The 24,687-nt window shown below is 42.4% G+C and overlaps 1 protein-coding gene across 10 annotated transcripts in view; it reads right to left on the reverse strand.

Annotated features, from left to right (window-relative positions):
* LOC143211881 (uncharacterized) overlaps window positions 1–24,687 on the reverse strand; it is a 129,190-nt gene that overhangs the window by 84,861 nt on the left and 19,642 nt on the right. For 2 of the 10 annotated variants that reach the window (XM_076430028.1, XM_076430048.1), the window contains exon 3: window positions 2,913–24,687. The exons of the other annotated variants lie outside the window; for them this stretch is intronic. The gene's annotated coding sequence lies outside the window, so the exon portion shown is untranslated. Of the gene's footprint in view, window positions 1–2,912 lie in introns of those variants that run through there. 10 annotated transcript variants of the gene reach the window in all.

The following is a 24,687-nucleotide window of genomic DNA, read 5'->3' on the forward strand; positions in this document are numbered from 1 at the left end:
TGAAACAGTGAAAGATTAGAGAAATCTAAGAATATATTGTTATGACGTTTTCAATGTAAACAATCTATTAAGAGATGAAGTGAATTTTTATTTAACTCCAACTGGCCACAACCGTTCCAAATATTTTTTTCTTAAGGGGATAGACTCGTTTCCAGGATTGCAAGGGTTGCGGGATACGCCTTCTAATTTCTCGATAATACAAGGATGGGGTTTTTCAGTAGTCAAAACCGCTAGATGAAAGATTAATCTCGGCCGCAGTCGCCCTCAAAAGTCATATTTTTACGTTTACGAGGCGTAATTTGCATTATTCGACAGCAAGTAGCTGTCGCAGGTTTATGAAAATAGCTACATGCGCGGCTTTATGCTTCCGAATAATGCAAATTACGCCTCGTAAACGGAAAAATAGGAAGTAGGGTCTGAGGCGGTCATTTAAATGGGACTCAGAAATTGAATGGGTCTGAGTTGGTCATTTAAATGGGCCTCGCAAATTGAATGGGTTTGCATTGGTCATTTAAATGGGACCCGCAAATTAAATGATTCTTGGCGAGTTATTACGACCAAAGTTTGTTATCAACTGGAAATTTAGGGGCGACTGCAGCCTAGATTGATCTTTTATCTCTCTAGCGCTTTTTACTACTGGAAAACCCCATCTTTGCATTATGAAGAAATACGGAGGCACATCCCGTACCCTTGCAATCCTAGAAACGAGTCTACTCCCATATAACCTTATTTTAAATCGCAAAATCCTGATATATCTTGACAACTGACATTTCAGACGTCATTTCCTGCCTTGTAGTGCTTTCTAACCTTTCAAGCGTTCTTTTGTGATCGCATCAAATATGCAAAATCAAAGTACGCGTTTCCATTACCTTTTGCTTTTTTATTACCGCGAGGTTAAAAATGTAGTGCACGAAAGAAAGAATTATGCTGTTTACGGAGAGGATGCACCATCGGATTACCATTTTTCTCGCTTTTTTTCAATGTTTTCTATAAGGTGCAAATGTCATTTCAAATCAAATCTACGAACATATGGCATCTTTAAGTTGCCTGCAAAATCGCTAGAGATCATAGAACGAAATGTAACAAAACTTATTTTGAATGGTAAACAATTGCCTTTCATTTTCCCTTTGAAAAACGAAATGACTTTCGTGTAGATACAATAACGAATAATATAGAGAACGTATCTCGTTTAAATTCCACGTTGTTGCCGCACGAACGATTCCGCACCCCCTAGTTCTCCGGTAATTCTGAAAACGATCAGCGCACGACATTTATCCACACATTCTCGCCCGCTTATGCCTCGCACAATTGCAAATTCATAATTTACACCGACATCTCGCCCGATTGGTTGCTCTACACCCCTTCGATCGGTCTCAACTTGTTGCCAGCGGCACGCAATCCATATTTCACCTGCCTCTATAGGCTTTTCCTTTCAATAGGCACGACAGTTTGCGCGAACCGTGGTTCCATTATTTCACACGCTGCTCTGACCGATACAAATCGTTCCGTTCGCTCGGCCAGGCCATTAAAAACCTCGGTCTTAGGGTATTAATGCTGTCGTTCCTGCTCGAACACAGAATTCAATACAGAATAACAGTTCAATGTGCTGATAATAATAATTCATCTCTATCGCGCACACAATCGTAAACGTTTGTGAAACAAGAATAAAACAACATTTGTGTACTTGAAAACTCTGCTCTGTACTATAATCGAGTACGATAGTCCGGGTAGGAAACCTTTTACGCGAATAACTTTTCGAAAAATTTGTAAGAAATTCTTATCGCGATGGTGCAACAAGATGATTGAATGTTCGCAAGGTTATACAAACGAAGGGAGACATAGAAATGTTGATGGGAAATCGTTCCCGTCGCTACTGACAGGTTAAAAATCAACCCCTTCTGTCAATTTCCATCAATTATTTCGCACGCTGAGCCGGCCGATACTGATCGTTCAAACGACCATGCTATTAAGAACGCGGCCGTTGACTGTCACGATCATTGTTACCTCGCCACCCTCGGCCACCTTTCGCCCTGTCCAACCCTTTCCGTCGCGATAACATGTAATTCCCAGGGAAATACGCGCGGCGTGTTCCGCGAGTCGGGCTGAATTCAACAGGTGACACCTAGCCGAGCTGTGTCGCCCCGAAATTCTATATAATTTCCATGCTTTTCCGAGTTGCATAATAATCCTGATCGATTCACGAACTTCCCGTCAAACTATTAAAGAAACCTGCATAAATGAAAATCTAGGTGTACTGAATTCTTGTAATGTTTAAGGAAGCATTGACGTGTCGAAATTGCAAACGTACGTTTAGTAATACTACAGACACCATTATCCGTCATATGTGCCCGTAATTATGAAAGTGTCCCAACTCAACATTTAATAGAAATCAGTTCATCAGTTATTTCACATCACATTATCTGAATCTAACTGAGTTCAATGTAATTTTTACGATGTTGTAAAAAAATGAACTCGTTAGTTAGTGCTTGTTACTTCAACGTTACATGGAACTCATCAATGTTAATATCCTTCGTCCTTTAAATATCTAGAAACAAGAAATATATGACTTGGACCACTTTCACAATTACGGGCACGAGTATCGAGCCTCCCGATTAACGAGTCAAACGTTAAGTTGAACCGTGTTTTCGAAGAAAGTAGAAATGGTTCGGAAACTTTCCACGGGTGCATACAAGAGAAAGAGGAGAGAGGTAGAGAGAGGAGAGAGAGAGAGAGGGTAGGTGCGCGTGCACGCGCGGGTCCCGACATGTGTACGCATTGTGAGGCACGCACGGCCGCGTATCCTCGCTCTCGCTACGTTCACGCTACGCTTCCTCCCCTCCTCTGTCCACTGCTACCCACCCCTCCCCCTCCCTCTCTCGCAACGTCTCGCTCTCTCCACCGTGCTTCCCTCCCCCACCCCACCCCCTCTACCGCCAGGTTGCCCCCTCTTGTCTCCGCCTCCTCCGCTCCCCGACCGACTACTCCCCGTCCGTCCCGAAGGCAGCCGCGGACAATTTATGCCCAATTACACCCTAATTACCGTAATGGCACGACTCCGGTACAGATGGTGCACGGAGTTAAGTAACTGTCACGGGCCACGGTAGCACACCGTCCACGGTGTTCCATCGCTCGCTAACATCCGAACGCCTAGTCGACAATGCCATCGCGACTCTTGAGGCCCACTGCGAAATCCCGAGCAACCGCTCATTTCGCTCGCATGGGAAACCCTTCACTGTCGGTGGAACGATTTCCATAGAAAACCAGAAAGAACGACGGATTCTTCGGTGAAATCGTTTTTCTATGAAAATAAACCTGGAACGTGTAGTTTCTCAAGGAACCGAGTATTCCTGTAATCGTACTTATTTTGTACCCTCACAAGCGAAAAGACTACGTTTACGAAAAAGATTACGTATGATTGTTATTACTAAATGTTATTACTAGACTGCGGATATTTATGCATTTATTGCTTCTAAAAATGTTCGAAAACTGCTCGAATATAAAATTTCATAGAATTTAATTCGATTTTTACTTATTTAGGATCTATAAAGGCTACTACCCCACCGAAAATAAAATTTTATCTGTTCCCACTTTCTTGAAATTTGCCTGGAAACATTAAAAATTGCAGAAATATCCGCGGTCTAGTCATTACTAATAAACAGAGTTGGACAAAAATTTAATCAACGATTGACGAAAAAATTTCTTCTTCAATCGTTAATCGTAATTAACAATCAAGCTCTTACTTTAGTCGTTAATTGCTGTTAACGATTACATTCTTCTCAATTGTAATCATCAATCGGATAATTGATTAGTGATTATCTGCTGAAATTTCGAAATGAAATACTGAAAAAAGTGTGAACTGAGTTTTTGTTGAGATATATTTTTATCAATTCTCCATCTCCGCTCTCTGTCTCTCTCTCTCCCTCCTTATTACAATTTACGAATAGACCGTGTGGCGATTAACTTCAACAATTGATTAAATTAGTCTCTGATTTTTCGATGGTTTCTTTTTTTAATCAGCGACTGACGATTGACTTCATCAATCGATTGAATCAATCGTCGATTTTTCAATGATTACCCTTTTTAATCGTACACATCAATCAATCTTGATTAAAATTTTAATTGATTAATGCCCAACTCTGTTAATAAACCTTTTTGACAAGAGGATCAACGGCAAAAAGTTGTGCATCTCTTTTAAGCTCGAGAATACGTACACATAATTTCCACCTGCTTTGGTCCACTGTACATATACATAGGGGTACCCTCTTATGGAAACAGTTGTCATTCTGATGGAACGTTTAAATACGCGAGGGATTTGTTTATTGAAGTAATTTCATATGAACAGAAATGCGAGGTAATTTTCAGGGCTAATATTGTGTGCGGTTTTCACTCGTTTTATGTTGTGACAGATGTGCGTACAAAAGAAGCTCTTTCGTGAAACGAATATGCGAGAACAACATATGTATTTATGGACGATAATCTTTTTTATGGGAAACTGGCATTCTTTTTATCCAAGAGTGTAACACGTGTCACATCCTAGAACGTTATAATCATTAAAAATTGTGGTTATTGGACGCGAGACCCGTCTGCGTAATGCACAAGCTGTTTTTTAACCCTCGTTCGCTTCTCAGGTGAAAATCCACGGGTTTTCTACATACAGCGAAATGCTTGATTTTTCTATGATATTATCATTTATTCATGTTCGTTATGTTCCGTGGTAGAAAACGTTGGATAAAGAACACCGTTTATACATAGAGCGTCAGATATAAGAAAGACTGCGGATGTTGATGCAATTTTCAAGTTTTGTAGAGAAATTTCAAGAAAGTGGGACCAAATAAAATCCTATTTTCATTGGCAATAGCGTTCGTAGACCGAAAATAAATAAAAATCGTACTAAATTCTGTCGAATTTGCAAAATGCAGCAATCCCAGGGACAAGATTCATTAAAATTAATTTAAAGTGGCGAGTGCCACACGAAGAATGTTCTTTCTTTAGGTCTTTCCTATTAAATAGTATTACTTTTCTCTGTAGTAATTTCGTCCCATGTCTTTCTACAATTTATATTTCTGTTCTTAAACGAACGTAATAAACAAGTTTAATTTTAACACACAATATGAATTTATGAATAATGCTCATCACTGATACCAATCTTAGAAAATTGTATTTCAATTGTAAAAACGAATTATATTGTAATTTAATCGAATAAGAGACCAGAATTACAAATTACATTATAATTTAATCGAATGAAGCGAGTGAATTCCAAAGTACGAAATAATTGAATACAATGCGATTGGATTACTTTGTAATTCAATTGTAATTTAACACAACTCTGCAGGTGGCATATCAAACCACCCATTCCGATTGATGGTGGCAACTGGTCGTGCGATAAATGGTAACGTGTATGGGCCTGTTTGGGTGGGGAGTTCGTCCCGAACAAATTGCCAGACAACTTTCTACGTTATCGTCTGTCCAGCTAGATAAACAGCCGCCTTGGTGGCCATTATCGGATTCCTGTTCGTCGTAGTCGCTTGAAAGTCTATCCCCGTAACGCATAGTTCAGTGGTCGCAGGCCCATAAGATGCGTTAAACAAATGGTTCCGTTGTAGAGCGGAGACGAACAGCTCGGAAAAGCAGGCAACGGGACACTTCAGGTCGGCGTGACATGTGGGGAACACGTGGTGCTTGGCCAAGCCTCACCTTCGGATTTGAACCAGGCTCGTCTCATTGCCTGGGCAACTCATTAAAATCGAGCGAAGGACGCTCGACGGCCGCTTTGTCGCATGCAGATGGACCCGAACGACTAGAATATGCCAAACCGGAAAGGAAAACCTGGGCACGACACTGATGCATTCCGAACTGCAAGACGAATCGCCACTGTGAACCACGTGCTTTCCCTTTTTGGGAGATCGCAGTCTCCAGTTTCACGTCTCAATGCCTGACAGCGTATTTAGCGAACGATTTCTTTAATGTATTTTTCTCATTCAGAATCACGGATGGCAACCTGAGGACGTGCACCGGATGTACCGTGATTAAGTAGACTAGATTGACTAGTTCTCCAACCCATTGAAGTGATTCAAACGGGACATGAACATTTGCATCGTACAATTAATGCATACTATTTTGATATTGCAGTCTAATCTTGATTGTAGTGCAAATTTTTAATTTTTCTAACTGATTGGATAGAGTTTGAAGCAATTGGAGTATTTGTAAATAATTTTTGTCTCGCAGAATAACCTAGACAGACATTTTTATTTCACTTTTAAATTATTTTTAACTTTATACGTTAATTTCATATTACTCCTCTGACACTTGCGCGACACTCCACTGACGAGCAAGGTGTTCAGGTGTGATCATACAATTTGTATCCAACTCGGTAAAAATGAAATAATCGTTGAAGGATGCGAACAAATTTTTCCTTATTTGAAGGTTTACATGTGAAGGAAAGGATGCTGCACTCATATATCAAAGATCTTACCAAGAAGAGAAAAATATTTATATTTTCTTTTCATCGAAGAATCCCCCACGTTCCTTTATTATTTTTTCATACTTTCTGTTGTTATATTATTCCATTCTCGTTCCAAAATATTCCATAAATGTGTTCTCGAAGTAGGACAAAAGTCTCGTACCTGTCTATCTGGTGATTGGGGTGGCCATTTCATAATTTTTAATGAACTATTACATTGAAGTTGATCCAAATAGTTTTTACATATTTATGCTGTGTGTTTTGGATCATTATCATTATATTCATATTATGTAGTTAATACAGTTAAAGGTTCATAGTCTATACGAAATACCAGAGTTTTACTAAAAAGCAGAGGTGTCCTAAGACTTATGAGCGGGAGTGTAAGACCTAAAAAATGACGGGTATCGGTCCTTCATAATTGTTTCAGTCAAGCCCGAAATATAACAGCTTGAAACAGTTATTTTCGGGCCCGTTTCAAGCCCTGAGCTGTAGTCGCGTCGCATCTCTAAGGAAACGCGGAACCGTGAAAACGAGTCCCATGGGGGAGTAGTGGTAGTCGTTATATCGAGCCGCGTTATACGTCGAATTAAAGGGGTATGGTGAAATACCATGGGGTCGCAGTTCAGGCCACGCCTCGTTCCCTGCTCCTCTCTCCTTCCCTCTATCTCCGACTCCAAAACGAAAAGAAAAATTTCGAAACACGCTCGGATTCGTACTTGGCGACTTGCCTCTATGATACTTTCGCGATTCGCCGCGCCCCGTGGAAAAATTTCTTTTTCTCTATCTTTGTCACCGCGGAGCTTCCGACAGGAAATTCACAATTTTTCCTTAACTCGATTATTCGAATCTTGCTGTCGCTCGAAGAAACTCAAGCTGTTGGGTCCAATTTTTATAAAGTTATTCGCATTTAAAAGGTGCACGAATACTTGGTACGCCCACTGTACATTGAAAATTCAAATGAAATCTTCATTTCACGTAGAGGTCCATTAATAAATGTGCAGCGTACGACAGCAAGATTCGAATAATCAACTTCAAGAAAAATTATGAATTTCCTGGTCTATCGGAAAGTGAGTACCAAAAGATCTATAGTCACCTCACGAAGAAAAAGTGAATCATGTATTGCGAATAAAACAGCGACAGCGCCCGAGAAAAATTAACAAATTAAATTGAGAGGAGACCGAAATGATAGAAAATGCATATGTACATCAAGCCTGGATTTCTGTACTTTTCTTCTACGTCACGCGTTAATTCCTCGATCTAATAATCGTGCTACTTCGATTTGGCACTTAACTGCACCGAACCAATAATTCGTCTCTCTATGCATACCAGACCTGGAATACTAGGGGAGTAACGAGGAGAGGGCGGAACGCGTGGCAGAGCTAACCATTATCTTGTACCGTAATTATGTAATTACAATGTCGGAGGGGGCGCGAGGGGAGTAGTCGACGACAGGGACCGATTAATAAGAAACCGAAACCGCGTTTAATGGACGGTTTTTCTACGGTCCGTGCCGCTTAATGAACAGTCCCGAACGCATGCAGTTAGATCTTAATCACCTTAATGTCCGCTCCATCATATTTAATCAGCGGCATCTTCGTGGTCACCGATCTTATCTGTCCATGAGAGATCGCTTTGCGCGCCTGTCGGAGTGAAAAATGGGAGATTGTCTTTTCGCGGGTGCGCGTTATTCAGCGACTGACAACGTGATTACAGAGGGTACTTGCTCGGGGTGTCGCGATCCTTTCATTGGCTCGATTTAGTCAACGCGACTCGAGCGTATTGCGGTGACTTATGATGTAATTATAGAGCAGTTATGCTGGTTAGAAACTGCGCGCGTCTACAGGGAACGCTTGTGTAATTTGTTAATGAATTCTGGCCGGTGGTCCAATCGCATGCCTTTAGTCGGTCGATCTAAAGAGAAGTGATCGCTAGACAAAATTGTCCAAGTTGATCATACGCGATCGAAGCTTTCTTTTCAATGCCTTTACAGTTGTGATCTCAACTGATCCATGTTTCCCGTAAATGAATAAAATCCGGTGATCGCTATTGGAATCTTCAAATTCTCTGCCGAATAGAATTAAATTCATTTAATGTCTTTGTTAAATGAAATATAAGCGAAAGGTCTACTAAAATCAGGCATAAAGTCTTGTTTCTTCACAGAGATACATGCACTCCCGTCCATAAGTCATCGGACACTTATATCCAGACGATTTCTTGTTATTAAAGGACTTATATTATGGAATAAAAATGGTACTTACTTAATATCCTACATTTTTCTAAATTTTCATTATTATTCTTATATTTTCTAATTTTTTAGATTTAAATCCCACAATTCCTCAATCTCTTTTTCCAACATTTATTCAAATCGAATATGTCTATATTTTTAATTTTGTGCATTCGAGTATTGTCGTATAATGGCTACATCTAATCAAATAAAACAATAAAATCGAGCTGGAAGCTTGTATTCTTTAATTATCCGTTCGTTGAAGATCAGTAACTGTCCGGTGATTTATGGACGATAGTGTACGTGGAGTATATCAGGACAGTCAGTACTCAGATTTGTTAAAAAGATGCCATAATTGTTTGAAGCGACCGAACAATTTCACTCGAGTATTCTGGCCGCGAGGAATTTCCCTGTTCAGCATTTCTCGACTAAAAGGATTACAAGAACCCATTCCCACCTATGCGTTTCAACCTAATCTCTTCGCGCATAGACAATCCTAATAACCTTTTAACCCGTAATCACGAATGTGTAATGAGAGACCCCCTCGAGCTTCAGAGTCACTTGTTTTTACTCATTTCGTAGCAGAACCCACTTAAGCGAATATGTACCTTTCCCTTAGTCAGTATGACGGCAGTAAACGAAGTCGCATGACTATACTCCGTATATCTGGATTTTTTATTGTTCCGGGAAAATTGTGTGGCATAAAACGGAGTTACGAAGACGCGTGCATTTTCTCCAGGAAATTCTTGCCTCTTTCTTACATGTTACGTTGTCCGTCAAAGTACAACATTTACATACATAGAACTCTTTTAATTCTACAAAAACGTACGCTTTTCAACGCATCATTCGTCATAATTTTTGGGAGTCTCTTCGACGAAGAAACTTCGACTTCGATGCTTCGATTACGTGATCGAATAATTTCGTTTGGGATTATTATGTAAAAGAAGATTTTTGGATAAAGCGTTAATGATTTATCAACGCGTAAACTACCGTATAATAAACTTTAAGCAACTTGATACAAGACTATAAGTGTAGTAGATACTGTTACATCCCGAAGAAGATTACAGGAGTTTTTGGAGAGCGTTAATTGACAAATTAGCGTGGCGGTGAAACGGCGATGCTTCAAAGTTTGTGATTACGGGGTTAATCAAGGTAATCGATTGATGGATGGCCGGCGTATTTTCCTATTCCGTTTTCCGTGGAGCCCCTCGAAATTTTCCACTTCCGGCCGAGACAAAGGAGAGGATGATGTCGGCGACGATCGTACGGCGCGATTACCAGCCGCTGGACTTTGGCGAGCAAACACTTTCGAATACCGGCAATCAGTGACGTAATCAGATAGCGCGATGAATATTCATGAGCGGGACGCATGCGTTCTGGCGAGCGTTTGCACGCTTATTAGCATAACTCGTCTGCTTTATCCATTAGCCATTGGGCCAGGACTAAGTGAGCGTGCTACTGCTCGCTTGGCCGCCGGTTAACCGCGCTGTCCAATTAATATAAACGCGGAGGGAATCGGCCAAACGGAAGAAAGAGAGAAAGAAAAGAGGGGAAACAAGAAATCGAAAGAAGATCGCCGGGTTTTAATCGTATCGGGTTCTGGCTCCGTGCGTCTCGTTACCGCGAGGATCGAGGCCTCGCCGCGCCGGGGATTTCCAGCGAATTAATCAAATCCTAATTCCATTTACACTCGCCGATGCTCCATTTCACAGCGGAGATTAAGCCGTATCTTTTCGTATGCAAGCGAAGCAAGCCTGCGCTTTATATGGATGTCGCACAGTGATCGGAATCGCCAAAAATGTGGCCAAAACACGAAGGAGTACGCCAATTTAGTTCAAAATTGATACTCCGAGGTTTTCCGAGTTGATGATTATGAATCTGATGTGAAAGTTACAGAAAACTCTCTTGAAAATTGGTATTCCCATATTTCTTGTGCCGTGGAATATGAATCTGATTACGTCATGGGTTTCGTATCCCATCGTACACGTGGAACTAAAAAACTGTTTCATATTGGCAGCAACATGTCTGTTATCATCCGAGTTAAATGCATAAAGAATAAATAGTATCTGCGGTTAAATATTTCCCGATGAATTTTCCAATAGAAACGACAGTCGTTTCTGTCAGGAATGTTGTTTAAAAGAAATTCTTTCGATATCAAACACGATATAGCGACTCCACGAGAAGGAGAAGAACGAGGAAGAGTAAAAAATATATTTTTTTAAAATTCGAGTGCAATAGTTAATTACATAGCAATCGGAATAAAAGCGATAAGCTCGTCTCGCCGAGGAGAAAAGTAAAACGTGTATTCGTCGGCGAGCAGAACGGCGACGAAAATTCGGGTACAAGGGCTAATTGCGCGATAATCTAAAGAAGCGGAGGTTAGAGTCAGCGTTCGAGCCGACTCGAGAAAGCAGGACAAAGGAAGAAGAAAAAAAGGTAGTGGCCGGAGGTGTTCGGGAAACGGTGCGTCCCGTGTCCCGGTGGTTCGGCTGGCAGGGATTCCCGTGGTGCACCGTGTCCCGACAGATTAATGACCGTCTCCCCGGCGGGCAGGGTGCGAAAATAGAAAATCCGATTGGCCGGCGCGAAAGAGAGCGGAACAAAAGCATCATGCAGAATTCAGTGTCGGCCGCTCCTCTATAATCGGAGCGGAGTATCGATCGGTTACCACCAGATACACCTGCTCGTGTGCCGAGGCTTTCCCTATGCCCGCTCTGTGCGTTGCCTCCGCTCTCAGCCCCCCCTTTCGACCATCTCGCTTCCTCTCCACCTCATCCTCGCAACCCCCCTATCCCCCTCCGCCCCTTTCATCCTCTTCAGGTTGCCCTCCTCGCGCGCTGACTCTGTCCCTGTCCACCCTGCAGGAATTTCGCCCAGGGCTACCACCTTGTTAATCTCGCCCGCCGACATCGCCATCTTTACGGCGGCAGCCGGCGAGATCGTGGTCGATACCGGGGACCCGTGATAATGCACTCTGTTGCAAGAAACACGCGTCATTCGCTTTGTTGCCGTGCTGCGTTTTCGGGGAGTCGACAGCCTCTAATCATCTACTAGTATCGATGATGAAAGAAGCTTGAACACGGTCTTTGTATGGAATTGATTGAGAATCTGAAATTCCTGGGAATTTACATCGCAATGCATTTGGGACTTCGTGTCGCACATTGTTGTAGATGTAAACTTCCTGCAGGAGTCGGCAAGCATAGGCTCAGGCGAATGATAAAGAGGAAACACGGAATGGATCTTCTGAAATGGGGGAATATTACACAGAAAGAGTAGAAAGCAGTATCAACGATGAAAGAGATAGAAACAGTAGGATCCAATATGAAAACCATGAGAAAGATGAATGATAGAAAGGAAACTTTGGAAGGATCTTGTGAAATAGAAATTATTATATAGGAAAGGTTAAGATCGTGTTCGATACCGGGGACCCGTGATAATGCACTCTGTTGCCGTGCTGCGTTTTCGGAGAGCCGAGGGCCTCTAATCACCTACTAATGTCGATGGTGAAAGAAGCTTGAACACAGTTCCTTGTATGGAATTGATTGACAAACTGAAATTCCTGGGAATATAGATAGCAATGCTTTTGGGGCTTCGTGTCGCACATTGTTGCAGATGCGAACTTCCTGCAGGAGTCGGCAAGCATAGGCTCAGGCGAATGATAAAGAGGAAACACGGAATGGATCTTCTGAAATGGGAATATTACACAGAAAGAGTAGAAAGCAGTATCAACGAAGAAAGAAATAGAAACAGTAGGCTCCAATATGAAAACCATGAAACAGATGAATGATGAAAAGGAAACTTTGGAAGGATCTTGTGAAATAAAAATCGTAGAGATCGTGGTCGATAGCCACCGTAATGCAATGTCGCAAGGGAGACACGTCGCTTGCTTTCTAGCAAGAAAAGCATTTTCAGAGAGCCACGATGAAAGAAGCTCGAGGAGGATCATCGTGGCTCGTGTCGCACATTGTTGCTGATGAACATGAAAAGCTCTCTGAGAACTAAGAAGCTTCGCTGATATGCTGAAACTGGCGATAGAAGCGGGCCCTGAAGAGAATCCTTTAAAATAGATCTAAAAATTATAGGTGTCATAGAATGTAATGGACGCTGTAGAAGAAACATTATTGGACGATTAGCAGACTTCGCTGACATGCTGATGTTAGCGATCGAACGGATTATGAAATGGAGGAAAATTTTCCAGAATAGAGATGATCCAGACGTTTTTTGCGAAGCAACGTGTTCAGACGTCCATAAGACCTCGCTGACATACTAGTTCCAGTGAAAGAACGTAATTGGATAATTCCGGCGATGAAACTTCCCGGTATGTTTCGTAAGATAGACCAGAATCGCCATTTTAAGCCGTGCGTACACTCGCCGGCTTGTTAAAAATAACCTATGAATCTTCGCATGTTTACAGCGCACGGGAGTCTTCAAAAATCGATATTAAACTTGAAGTAGATACGATATCTTACTTCTCAGTTTTTTCATTAATCTGCGAGCAAATTGAAATTTTACTCGAATTTTCTCTTTCGCTCCTGTTTTCTTTCTTGAATCTAACATTTATTTCCCTCGCACGCAAGTTACAACTAGTCCGACTGGGCATTCGGATTTCAGCAAAATAGGGTCGATCGGTGTTCCGTTTTCGATTTATGCGTCTAATACCGCGATCGACTTGGAAGCAGGCCGAGACCGAAACGTTGCTGCAATGAAATCATCTTGGGAAGCGCGCGCATGCCGATCCGGTATTGTCACGATGATTCGACGGGCGATCTTGATGCCGTTCCATGGAAAACGCGATACGCGCACCTGTAATTTATCGGCTCGATCTCGATCCCCGATCTCCACTTCGCAATAACACCGTTCCTAGAATCGGAACAATGCGTCCACGTCGCGACGCATTAAACCCGGGACAAAGGTGTTGTTCGCCGATGCTTATTAACGGGAACCAACACGTATGGAAATTCACACGTCGACGGACTCGCATCGGTTCGATTTGTCTGACTCGCTAACGACACCCATTTCACGTATCGGGCACGCATAAATCCCTGCGACCGGCGATTAAAATGATCGTGCATTAGTAATGCGGCTTATCGAAACTGGCCAATGCAACGGGCGCCGCTGTTCGCGACGATAAAGGAAACGCGGCGACCTTCGTCAACGCATTGCCGCCCAGACATTTTGCCGTCGATGCTCGGCGGGCATTAGAAGTCAGCAAGACTTTAACCTTCAATTATTCGCACTCCACTTTCTACATAACTGGTTACATGGAACTTTACATCGCTCGAACATAAATCAATTTTTACTTTGTGAAAAATTGTCGACACCTTTGTTCATGCTTGAAACATTAAATTTAAAGTTTTTCAGATTGTAAATACTATATGCGAGTGCTTAAAAGTTAAACAACTTATTAGAAAATTTATTTCATCGAAGTGAACTTTGTTCGATGTGAGCTTCTGTGTGATTTCGAAATCACTTTAATTTTAACGTCACCGGCGTGTTATAACCAATACTCTGTAGGCTTCTAAATTGTGTATACGAAGTGGTCTTTATACAATAACTTTCCAATAAATTTTTCTCTAACACCGCGCAAAAACGATGAATCCAACGAGACATAGTCTAATCCCCGAGAATAGGTTGATGATAGCGAGCATGTTATGTTAACCTGTTAACCCCCGTCGACAGCATTAAAGATAAATAACAACGATTCATCGCGATTTATGCTGCAATGGCTGCTGGTGCTGCGCGTCTTGTATTATTACAAACATTACACCGCGTCACAAAGCGCGCGAAAGCGTCTTCATGATAACATATGAAAAGGTATTCTTGCAAATGATGAATGCAGTCACCTTCGCTGGTTAAAGGACTTAAAAATCACTGATAGAGATCGGACACTGTGACACGAACTACTCAAGGGACAGTGGGTTCCGCTGAAACGGGATTAGGTTTCTGTCGGATCATTTGTAGGGAGCGCTGAACAGAAAAGTGCGCCGTCGACAAACAACTATATAGCAACAACGCATGTCAGCGAACGTGCCACTGATAATACATTAAGCAGACTTGATATTTCCGCCGGTGATAATGCGTTGAAATCCTAGTTTAATGCTGAACGAACTCTAGAGTAGTCCGCGGAACATGCGTATGCCAAGTCGTTTTCAAACAGAAATAAATGTGGATATTTTAAAATGTGTTTCTACAGCATGTGTTTGTGTGTCCAACATTTCTATAACTATGAATGAACAGTTAAAAATGGGCCACGAATTGTAGATCTAATAATTCTAATATAAAAGGGACTTAGTGCTGCCTTAAATACATACATACATCATTTTAAACACAACCATGTGTTATTAACGAACCACACCTTATACACTGATCAGATTTACCGTAAATGAATCAATTTTCTCTTGCGTGGATTAATTCATTTCAAACACGTCGATACACTGATAAATTGGAACTGATCAGAATTTCACACCGTTAGCTTATGTTTATTCACATTCACGTTCTTGATTAACGAGTCTTGGTCAAAGCCTGCGATCTCGATAGACATCACGTGAAACTTTAATTTTGAAAGTTCAAGGTTATTTGAAGGTCGTACATATCTGAATGTACTTTTCGCTCAGCTACACGATGCAATAAAAACAAGAAATGCATTTATGTATCAAGAAACATTGGTGACCTTGATAACTCCGAAAAAATAACCTAAGAAGTAGTTGTTGCATCACAATAACCTGAAGAGATAAGAGATATTTAGTTGGCCTTACTTAAACGGACTACCCTGCACCAATGTTGTATATCGTCCGGGAAAAGTATTCAGGACGAGCGCAGGAACGCTAATCCGGGGAGGAGAGATTGCGCTAATCCGAGGCACGTTGCGATCGCTGGATCGACTCATTGTGCACCACTCGGCGAACCGTATCGACGCGACGCGACGCGAAGAAAGTGAAGCGAGGACGGACAAGAAAAAGAAAAGAACAATCCCTGAAATTCCTGACGAGCGGTTTCGTCCTGAACACGTTCCGAACGTTCGTTAGCGCGGATCTCGGTCGTGGCAAATAAAAGATGCACAAGCCTCCCCGGTTCAAGCTGTCTGCCGGTCCTTTTTTTCCGTTTCACCTCGGCGGTGACAGCGTCAGGCGATTTTGGCGCGGAAACGAATGTCTTTTGGAACGTCTCCAGGTGCGGCCTCACCGGGCTACTTAGGCGAGGACCGAACGAGTCAAGCCGGAGAAAGAAACGCGTGCTCTAATTCGGGAACGAAACGCCGCGTTCCGGGCACGCACCGCCTCCGAGAATAATAAAGCATTCTCGTAGGCGAGCATGATGCCGATCGGCCGATTCTGTCTGTCTGTCCAACGATGCTGAGCGCACGGTTCAACACCGCCACCGAGTCGCCTAACAACGGGCCCCATGAAGACTCACGCTGACTTTGCAACCCCCTGTCGCATCCTATATCACTCCCAAAATTCAGATCTTTCTTAATTCTTAGCACTCGAGTGGCGACTCAGAGTCACCACTAAAAATATTCAATTACTAAACGTTTAAGTATTGTATAAAGTGTTATATCCATAAAATATGACAAAAATGGTATAGAATGGAATTATTCTGGATCGGAAGAGATGTTTAATATTCCAGTTAAAATAGCTCCGAGTGCAAAGCGTTAATCCATAACTCGGTTAAAATGTCAAGTTAACCCCAACCCGTCCCTCATTTCACAAACTGAATCTGTCCTTCGATGTCAAATTGACATAGTGACAATAGATCGATGAAATAACAAGGTAAACAGTTATTTTCCTGATGTTTTGTTATTCAAATTGCTAAGTTAACATTTACATCTTACAATTAGGTTTCGTCACGAGGTTAAAGTTAGGTTAGGAACAAGTATAACTTATTGGGGTAATACATATAACAGTATCACTTATCTTTTTCTTTTACTATATAATAAAAATCAAATGCTGTTCGTTGGTTACGACATCACGGGAGAACGGCTGGACCGATTTGGCTAATTTTTTTTTTTTAATGTTCGTTGTAGTCCGAATTAGGTTTTTAGATTAAAAAAGATTGGAAAAGTTGCCCGGAAACATGAAAATTCGGGAAAAAATGAGACTATCCACACCGCGGTCACCACCAGATGGACAACGCGACGTAGCGAGTTTCTCGCAAGATGTTGCGCGGACGGTATTAATATGCGTAGCGGACGCGGATATTCACCAATATTGCCTAATCGAACTCGCAAAGCGAGCGAGCTATTATTAATGTCTTTGTATCACATTTTCAGCATCGCTGATCGGTCTAATATGATACAAAATAACGTTAATAATAACACTGTATTTTACTTGTATCCGCAAGTTTACAAGTTTTCGTTCCTGTCAGGTAATTGTCCATCAAATCTGTTGGCCGTTCACCATATTTTACTTTAAAACACAGTGTTATTATTAATGTTATTATTAATGTAATATCCGCGTCCGCTACGCATATTAATACCGTCCGCGCAACATCTTACTTGCGAGAAACTCGCTACGTCGCGTTGTGCATCTGGCGGTGATCGCGGTAGGTGACGCCGCGCGTCGTGGCCCTCTCGCGGCGGTCGCGGTGTGGGTAGTCTCATTTTTTCCCGAATTTTCATTTTTCCGGGCAACTTTTCCAATTTTATAAATTTAAAAACCTAATTCGGACTACAACGAACATTTTTTTTTTTAAATTAGCCAAATCGGTTCAGCCGTTCTCCCGTGATGTCGTGACCAACGAACAGCATTTGATTTTTATTATATAGAGATTTCATTTTTGATTATATATATATATACACAATAAATAATGTTTTGATTCTCGAGTGACATATTGTTTTGATTTTGGTTTCATTTTCCAATTCTGTCTTCCCGCATAGTCCAAATTACAATTACATACAAATATCCTAAGGAATTACATATATAGTTTAAATTATCTTATATATTCCCCTTTTTGTTCAAAGAAGAGTTCAAATATGTTGTTCGAGAAGACAGAGAAGCAGATATGTTTCTCACAGGAAAGACACTGACAGAGAATATGAAATAGCTTGATTTTTTCGATCACGCGGGCGGACTGCATTTAGCGAAGAAGCAATATTTTTTTATGCTCTTTGTATTGAAATATTCTCTGCATTATTGCGGGGTCCCGTACAGAGCCCTTTTTTGCAATTTGGCTCTTGGGACTTTATAAACAACAAAAGTGTACGTTTTTATAGAAGAATTTTTTTCTGTACATTTTTTCCAAATGCTCTTTGTGTCATGGATATAGGAATAAGGGGACGGAAGGCGAGGGGTGTGAAGTCATTTCCGGGGAGCGGGGAGCACGGTCACGTGGTACTCCGGTGCCCCACTAGTACTACATATAACCTTTAACTATAGGTCGTTCGAAAAGTCATTTCGTTTATGACATTTCTGTTTTTTATTACCAAAAAGTGAGTTTTATGACTTTTTACGACTTTGTTTGAAATGCAATTTACACCGCATAAAACATGTAGAGAAAAGCGAAGAACGATGGTAATTCAATGGTACTTCCTGTCCTTAACAGCGCATATGTTTTTCTTTCGTGCACTGCATTTTACCATTGCGGTAATGAAAAAGCAAAAGATGATAGAAATGCATACAGGAAACGACGTCCGAAATTTCAGCTGTCAAGATATACCAGGATTTTGCGATTTAAAATAAGTAATAATAAATGGAAGCAATGCCATCTCTAGACGAAAAACGAAATTACTTTCCGAACGCGACCTAGTACTTTAGAACATTTAGATTTATTTAGTCTCATCACTTTGACGTCGCGAACGCGCGATAAAAATGTTTATCAAGCTACATCATCATTTTGCACACATCATTTTTGTCTGCACAGTCATGGAACATTCGCAAACGTTTATTGTAACGTGAAATCAATTTAAGCTACGTCGCAATTGTGAAAAATTCTGATTTTTCGACGGTACGCTAAGGGTGCTTCAGTTAGAGCCCTCGTTAGTAACCCCGTCCGGATCGTTTTCGAATGCTTTGCACCACTTTATGACTGACTATCGAGTTGGTGACAATTTGTCATCGCTCACATATCGATTCATCATGGCTTGTGTGTCGGCTAGAATTTTTTATCCGCAAAAGTCGTGAATTTGCGTTTAATCGTAAAGCGCATCTCAAGGACGATCCTTCTAAGATTAACCCTCATCCGCCCCTCGTGTCAATTTGACACAGTTTTCCCGCAATAAGTTATACTGTTCTGTTATTTGTAGGTAAATTTACCCGAAACTTCGTTACTTTCACTTTGTTTAATGCGAAACACATAACCGAAAAAACTAGGATGTAAATGTTAGCTCATCAATTTTCGTTATTCCATCGATCTTCTGTCACTGTGTCAATTTGACACCGGGGGCAAATTTAGTTTGTGAAATCGGGAACGGTTTGGGTTAATATCGTGTAAAATACATATTGGCGTAGCTAAATCGACCATTTTAAAAATTTAAAGCAGAACTTTAGACTTTTCTAATCCTTGATCCTTGATCCAACTGCTAGCTAGTTGGAATTATTAGCTACTTACAGTAAATCTGAAGAGGGAATCAACAATGATCTCAAACAGGTAGCTTCGAAATAGGAAATTGATGCATCAGGATTTGAAATAGTCTAGCGAGATTCGCTGTAAAGTCGTCGAAAGCGTTCGCCCAAGGGACGAAGGAGCAAAAATCAGCGGAGCGTTTTTGTCGCGAAACGAACGACAGACGAAACGACTGGGAAATGAATGAGGGAGAAGACGGGAAGAGATCAGAGCTGTGAACAAGAATGAACCGCAGGAAGGTTTCCGAGTTACGAGGTTGGAACGAGCGCGCCTCATTGCACGAGGGGGTCACGTGATCCTCGGGTCACTTAACTCTCGTTCTCTCGCGTGCGCTTTGTCTGTTGACTCCTTTCTACGCAAGGCCAACTTTGGACACTTCAGACCGCATAACCCTGAACAATCTCAAGAAACATCAACTAACAAAAATAAATCACTTGCTGCGGCCCAAATGTGGTCTAATTAATGTTCTCGTTTTTCGATTGCAACGAATTTGAGCGATATAAAAATCCTTCCAATTTGTCCAATCTTTCTCGTTTCATCTACCGGTGTTCGTCGTAAATGCATAAAATCTGCAGTCCACTTATGAGTAATGCAAAAGACTTAAACACGTATAGTGCATGCGGTAACATGAATCATCGATAGCTCGTACAGTATGAATGTAAAGCTACATAACACCTAAAGCGTCCATTTACATAACACCGATGCTTTCAACGTAACTCTCGCAAGAGTGAGTGAACTGATTTATGCATTTATGGCAAAATGAGCATCGGATGAATTTGATATTACTATATTACCGATACGATATGTACAACCTACTAAAATTATTGGAAGAGATTAATTTTTCTGTAACTCTTCCTTCTTCCAATGAACGCAGACGATTTTTATTTTGCACGAAGATCCGCTATTTAGAACGGTGTCAATTTGACACCGAGGCACAGATTCAGTTCGTGAAATGGAGGACGGATGAGACTTTAACTCTGTGCACTCGAATGGTGACTCTGAGGCGCCAGTAAAAATTGCCATACCATTATACACACAAAACAGTTTTAATATTATTAAATTCGTCTGTATTCTATAAATTGTAAAAAGCACAACTGTAGTATGAGAAACACAGGTCCGATGTGCAGAATGTAAGAAAGATTACATACAATAAAAATGATCTGTGATGAAAGAAGTGTCTTGATTTTCGAATTAAAATTGCTTCAAGTATTAAATGCCAACTCCATGTTTGGTTTTAGAATGTTGCACTCCTAAAATCGACCGTTTTCCCCAATGTGCGTCGAAATTCACCCAAGAACGATGGCGTAGGGTTAAAGGTGGTCGGGGATCTTTTTACGATGGGCCGAAGGGATCGGTTTCCCTTGGTCGGGTACCAACGTGTCACCATGACCGGTATTCGTTTAATGGAATGATGAGACAGACGGTCCCGTCTGCGGTTTCGCCGACAGACAGAGACGCTGGCTCGCGGTCACAGTCCGACTGACTTGGCTTGCGAGTCGTGTACCGGGACCACCGGAAGTGGCCCATCACCGCCCCACATTCCCGACTTCCGCTCTCCTCGGGCTCGCCTGAGCGTTCGCGTTCTCGCGCAGGATTCCCCGGCCTGTCTGCCACGACTCCGAAAAACGGCCCCGGTGACACCAGAATGCAAATTACTCGGCCACCAGACACACCGAACGGACATCCTCGCAGACAAAAGCTCGAATTCGCGAAATACCGAATTATCGGTTTCGTCTTTTGTTACGATAATGGAGGACCGGGCTCGTGCCCCTTTCGTACAGAACATTTGCATGTCACTTGGAGGAAGTGTCCACGATCGTCGAGCGTTGCCGAGACCCCTCTCGCGCTGCCAATTCTCCGAAAGGATAGTGTCGTTCGACGGAACCTTGGTCAACGGAGTGCCGATAATTGAAACAGCTGGTTTGTAATTTCCTAGTAGTTACCATTTCTCGACTCCCTTTGTCTCTCCCACGTTTTACAAAAGAACAGTGTCATTAAACCGAGGCCTCGATCGGAATAAAGCTAACCGTTCAAATGACTGGTTTGCGATCTGCTGTTAAAATTGCAAATTGCCATTTCTATGTCACCAAGAGAGGGTCTACGATTCTCGTGTGTATTCAGCCCCTTTTGTCTGCCAAGCTTCGTTAAGAATAGTGTTGTTAAACGCGGGCCTCGATCAGAATATAGAATGATCAGTTTACGACTTCCTGTAAAAATTTCAAAGTACCATTTGTATGTCGTTGAGGAAGGGTCTACGAGTCTCGTGTGTACATTCGATCCCCGTCGCGTTGCAAGTTCTGTAAAAGAATAGTGTTATTAGACGTGACTCTCGGTCGGAACCGCGCTAACAGTTAGAATGACTGGTCGCTGATTTCTCATTGAACTTTCAAGTACCAGTTTGTCGCTTTGAGGACGTATCCATAGTCCTTACGTGGTCGTGTCCCCTCTTCGCGTGGAAGTAGCGTCTTCGCGGATCAGTACTACAGATACCATTAATGATCCCGTAACCTTTTATTCACGCGCAGCTCGTGAAAAAGGTAATAATTTTACGTCAGCCGTTACGAGTGTGGTGACACACAGAATTTAAACGACGCACTCCGTCCGCGGTTGGATAACCGTGAACGCTCGTTAATGCGACTTTTTATCGCGACTTTTTTCTATTCTAGATCCAGCAAGATTGCGTCGATCCCCGTACACAAACTCGTTAGCTAACGACGATCGACTCCGCAGGAACCATTTTCTTTATTTGATGCTCTCGCCGCAGGTAAATGCACGGCCTACATGTGTAACATGGAAATATATGCTTCGGTGGGCCGTTCGTGAGCGTTTCTTTCGTGAGACGGCTAAAAACACAATAGCGACACGTGTTTCATTCTTTATCGTCACGTAAAAGTTCAAGCTCTGCCTTATCCACAGCTTCCTGAACTTATCTTTACGAGCGGCTCGGTTATTCCGCATTGTTTCACGTCCCTGGCCAACTGTTTACCATTTCTTGGCTCGAATTTCGAGCGGCTGACGCGAGGCAGTTCATTTTCTACTCTTTCATTTAATTACCAGAACACGGACGGTCAATGACTCGATGCAACGTTCATCGTACCTTCTTCTCGAGTCCATTCCCCTTTCATTTTCCCTTCTAGATCGACGAATTTTCATTCCCCCGTTCGATTCCATTCGACTGCGAAAGGAGAAATTTTCTCGAGGCGAACCCGAATCTCGAAAATGGAGCAGAAGAAACGTAACACGGGGTAAACTAACCGGGGACGGCGAAAGAGGGACGCAAGCTTTGTTAAGCATAGTAGGCTGCCTCTCTATCGGAGCTTGAAGAGGAACGAAAAAAAAAAACGAAGTCAATCGATCGAGAGGGAAGAGAGCAGACGGAGAGGGGACGAGGCGAGAAAAGACGAGAGAAAGAAACGACCTCTTGACGCCGACACGGAAGGGTAATTATAATCTTCCCTCTTCCTTCCTCTATCCTCCGCTATCCTCTTCCTCGTTCCGCTCGTCTTCCATCCTCGTCGCTCGCTCGAAGAGCCGATGGGGGCGCCACGCGCGCGAGAGAGAGAGAGACAACGAGTGCCACTCATAGGAGCGTAACAATGGCTTTCCATGCCGGCTCAACCAACCAGACGACCGACTGACGATCATGACGAATCGTTCCCCATAGGATTAGCGGGGTCCAACCACGGGGGCTGATCTCGATTTTCATCCAGATCTTTTCGATTTTCACTTTCGACCGAACGATTCCTCGTCAACCGGAACTCGGACACGCGGCATCTTGCGAATCAAGACTAAACCCGCAGACTTCGACCGAATCAGTTGGATGCTCTTTGAGACTTCGTACTTGAATTGTTTGTTTCAAGAAATGGAGGTCGGAGACTGTTCATCGGCCGGGTTAATACGCGGCATTAAAGTTTTACCGTTTCGATGATGCTCGTAAGTAGACCCCGGATCTTTATGCGAAAATAAAAGTTTTCTGCGTGAAAGACAGCAGTCCAATAGAAAGTCCTTTAAACTGCGCCTACGTATCTTTGTCATAGGTAAATCCATAAAATCCGCAGTCCACTCGCAAACAACGAATTGTCCGTACTACTTTGCGCAGCTACCGAGACTTTCTTCTCTGCTTTGTTCGTGCAAGAGGTCTCTCAACTTTGTCTTCGATGTGCTGAAGAAACGAGCCGACGAACAGCAAAAGCAGCTGCAATTCTTAGAAGAGCCACGCGATAACATTCGCCTGACAGTTCCGAGTCCCGAATCTGCAGCTATGAAGCGGAGATTGCTATAATTTCAGAAAATGATCGAATGATTTCCCTGGTTCTCTGCTCTCCCGTTCCATCGTCGCTCCCGTTCACTTTCCATCGTTTCTCATCTCGAAAAATCCCCATTCGCGCAAGATTTTCACGAGTCGGTGTCCCCATTTCCGTTCGATGCATATTTAACAGAATTAAAGATAAGGAGCGGCAAGCGACACGAACGATGGTATCAACCGGTGAATCCCTTTACATCTTATGCATGCTAAGATTCGTAGGATAGCCGAGATTGTTCGGTGTTGCGAACGGATGAACACCGCGTTGGATTGCCTGATTTTCATCAAGTATGAGAACCCTAATATTACTTCCGAGGCTACAATAAATAATTGTAACTTCTCACAAGTTGCTCCGCTAGTTTCACAAATCAGTTCAGATATTCGCGATCCTCATTTCCACTAGTTTTGGTAGAGGGATCCGAATCATACTCAATTCAACAAGTGCTCGTCTAGAAAAAGACACTAAACTTTTCGCAAATTGGAACAGTACGTCACGCAAACGGGTTAACATAATAATAATATTAAGAGTCGAACTTTCTATTCGTAAGACGCCAATTTTCGCGAAGCTGTTGAATCGGAGTGGCAATCTTATCGGCACGCTAAATTGCATTACCTAGAAGTACGGGTGAAAGTCTTTCACACCGACGAATGGGAACCTCGTTGGCAGATCTCGTGAAAGAGAACAGCGGCTTCTGGACGATGTAGCTTGTTTTTCGAAATTATATTCACGCTATTCGTTCGTAACAACTGTCCACCCCACTCCGACAACACCAGACTGATAACACGCAAGCAAGTAGAGTGGAGTGGACAGATACGGTGACTGTCGATGTATCTAAGGCCTGTTCTCTCGAAAAACAGACCATAGTGTCGGAACGGAGATAAAAATGGATAACGTCCCAAAGTAAACCGCTGCGTTTCCATCGTGCGCGCGTGTCAGATCGAACTGCGAAGAATTAACGATAATTGTAGGTATATATACGATATCTTTAACGAATTGGTACGAGTCGTTCGTTACGGTGTTGATCCGTGGCGGGTTTTCTCGCAATGAATGACGCCCCGGTGGTCGCCGATACCGCAGAGTAATTAGCACCCTGTTGACCAGTTAATAACCGTCGTTAGTCGTTCATCTCTCTTTCTCTC

Source organism: Lasioglossum baleicum, chromosome 1 (genome assembly GCF_051020765.1).
Source record: "Lasioglossum baleicum chromosome 1, iyLasBale1, whole genome shotgun sequence".
In the NCBI taxonomy this organism is placed as follows: Eukaryota; Metazoa; Arthropoda; class Insecta; order Hymenoptera; family Halictidae; genus Lasioglossum; species Lasioglossum baleicum.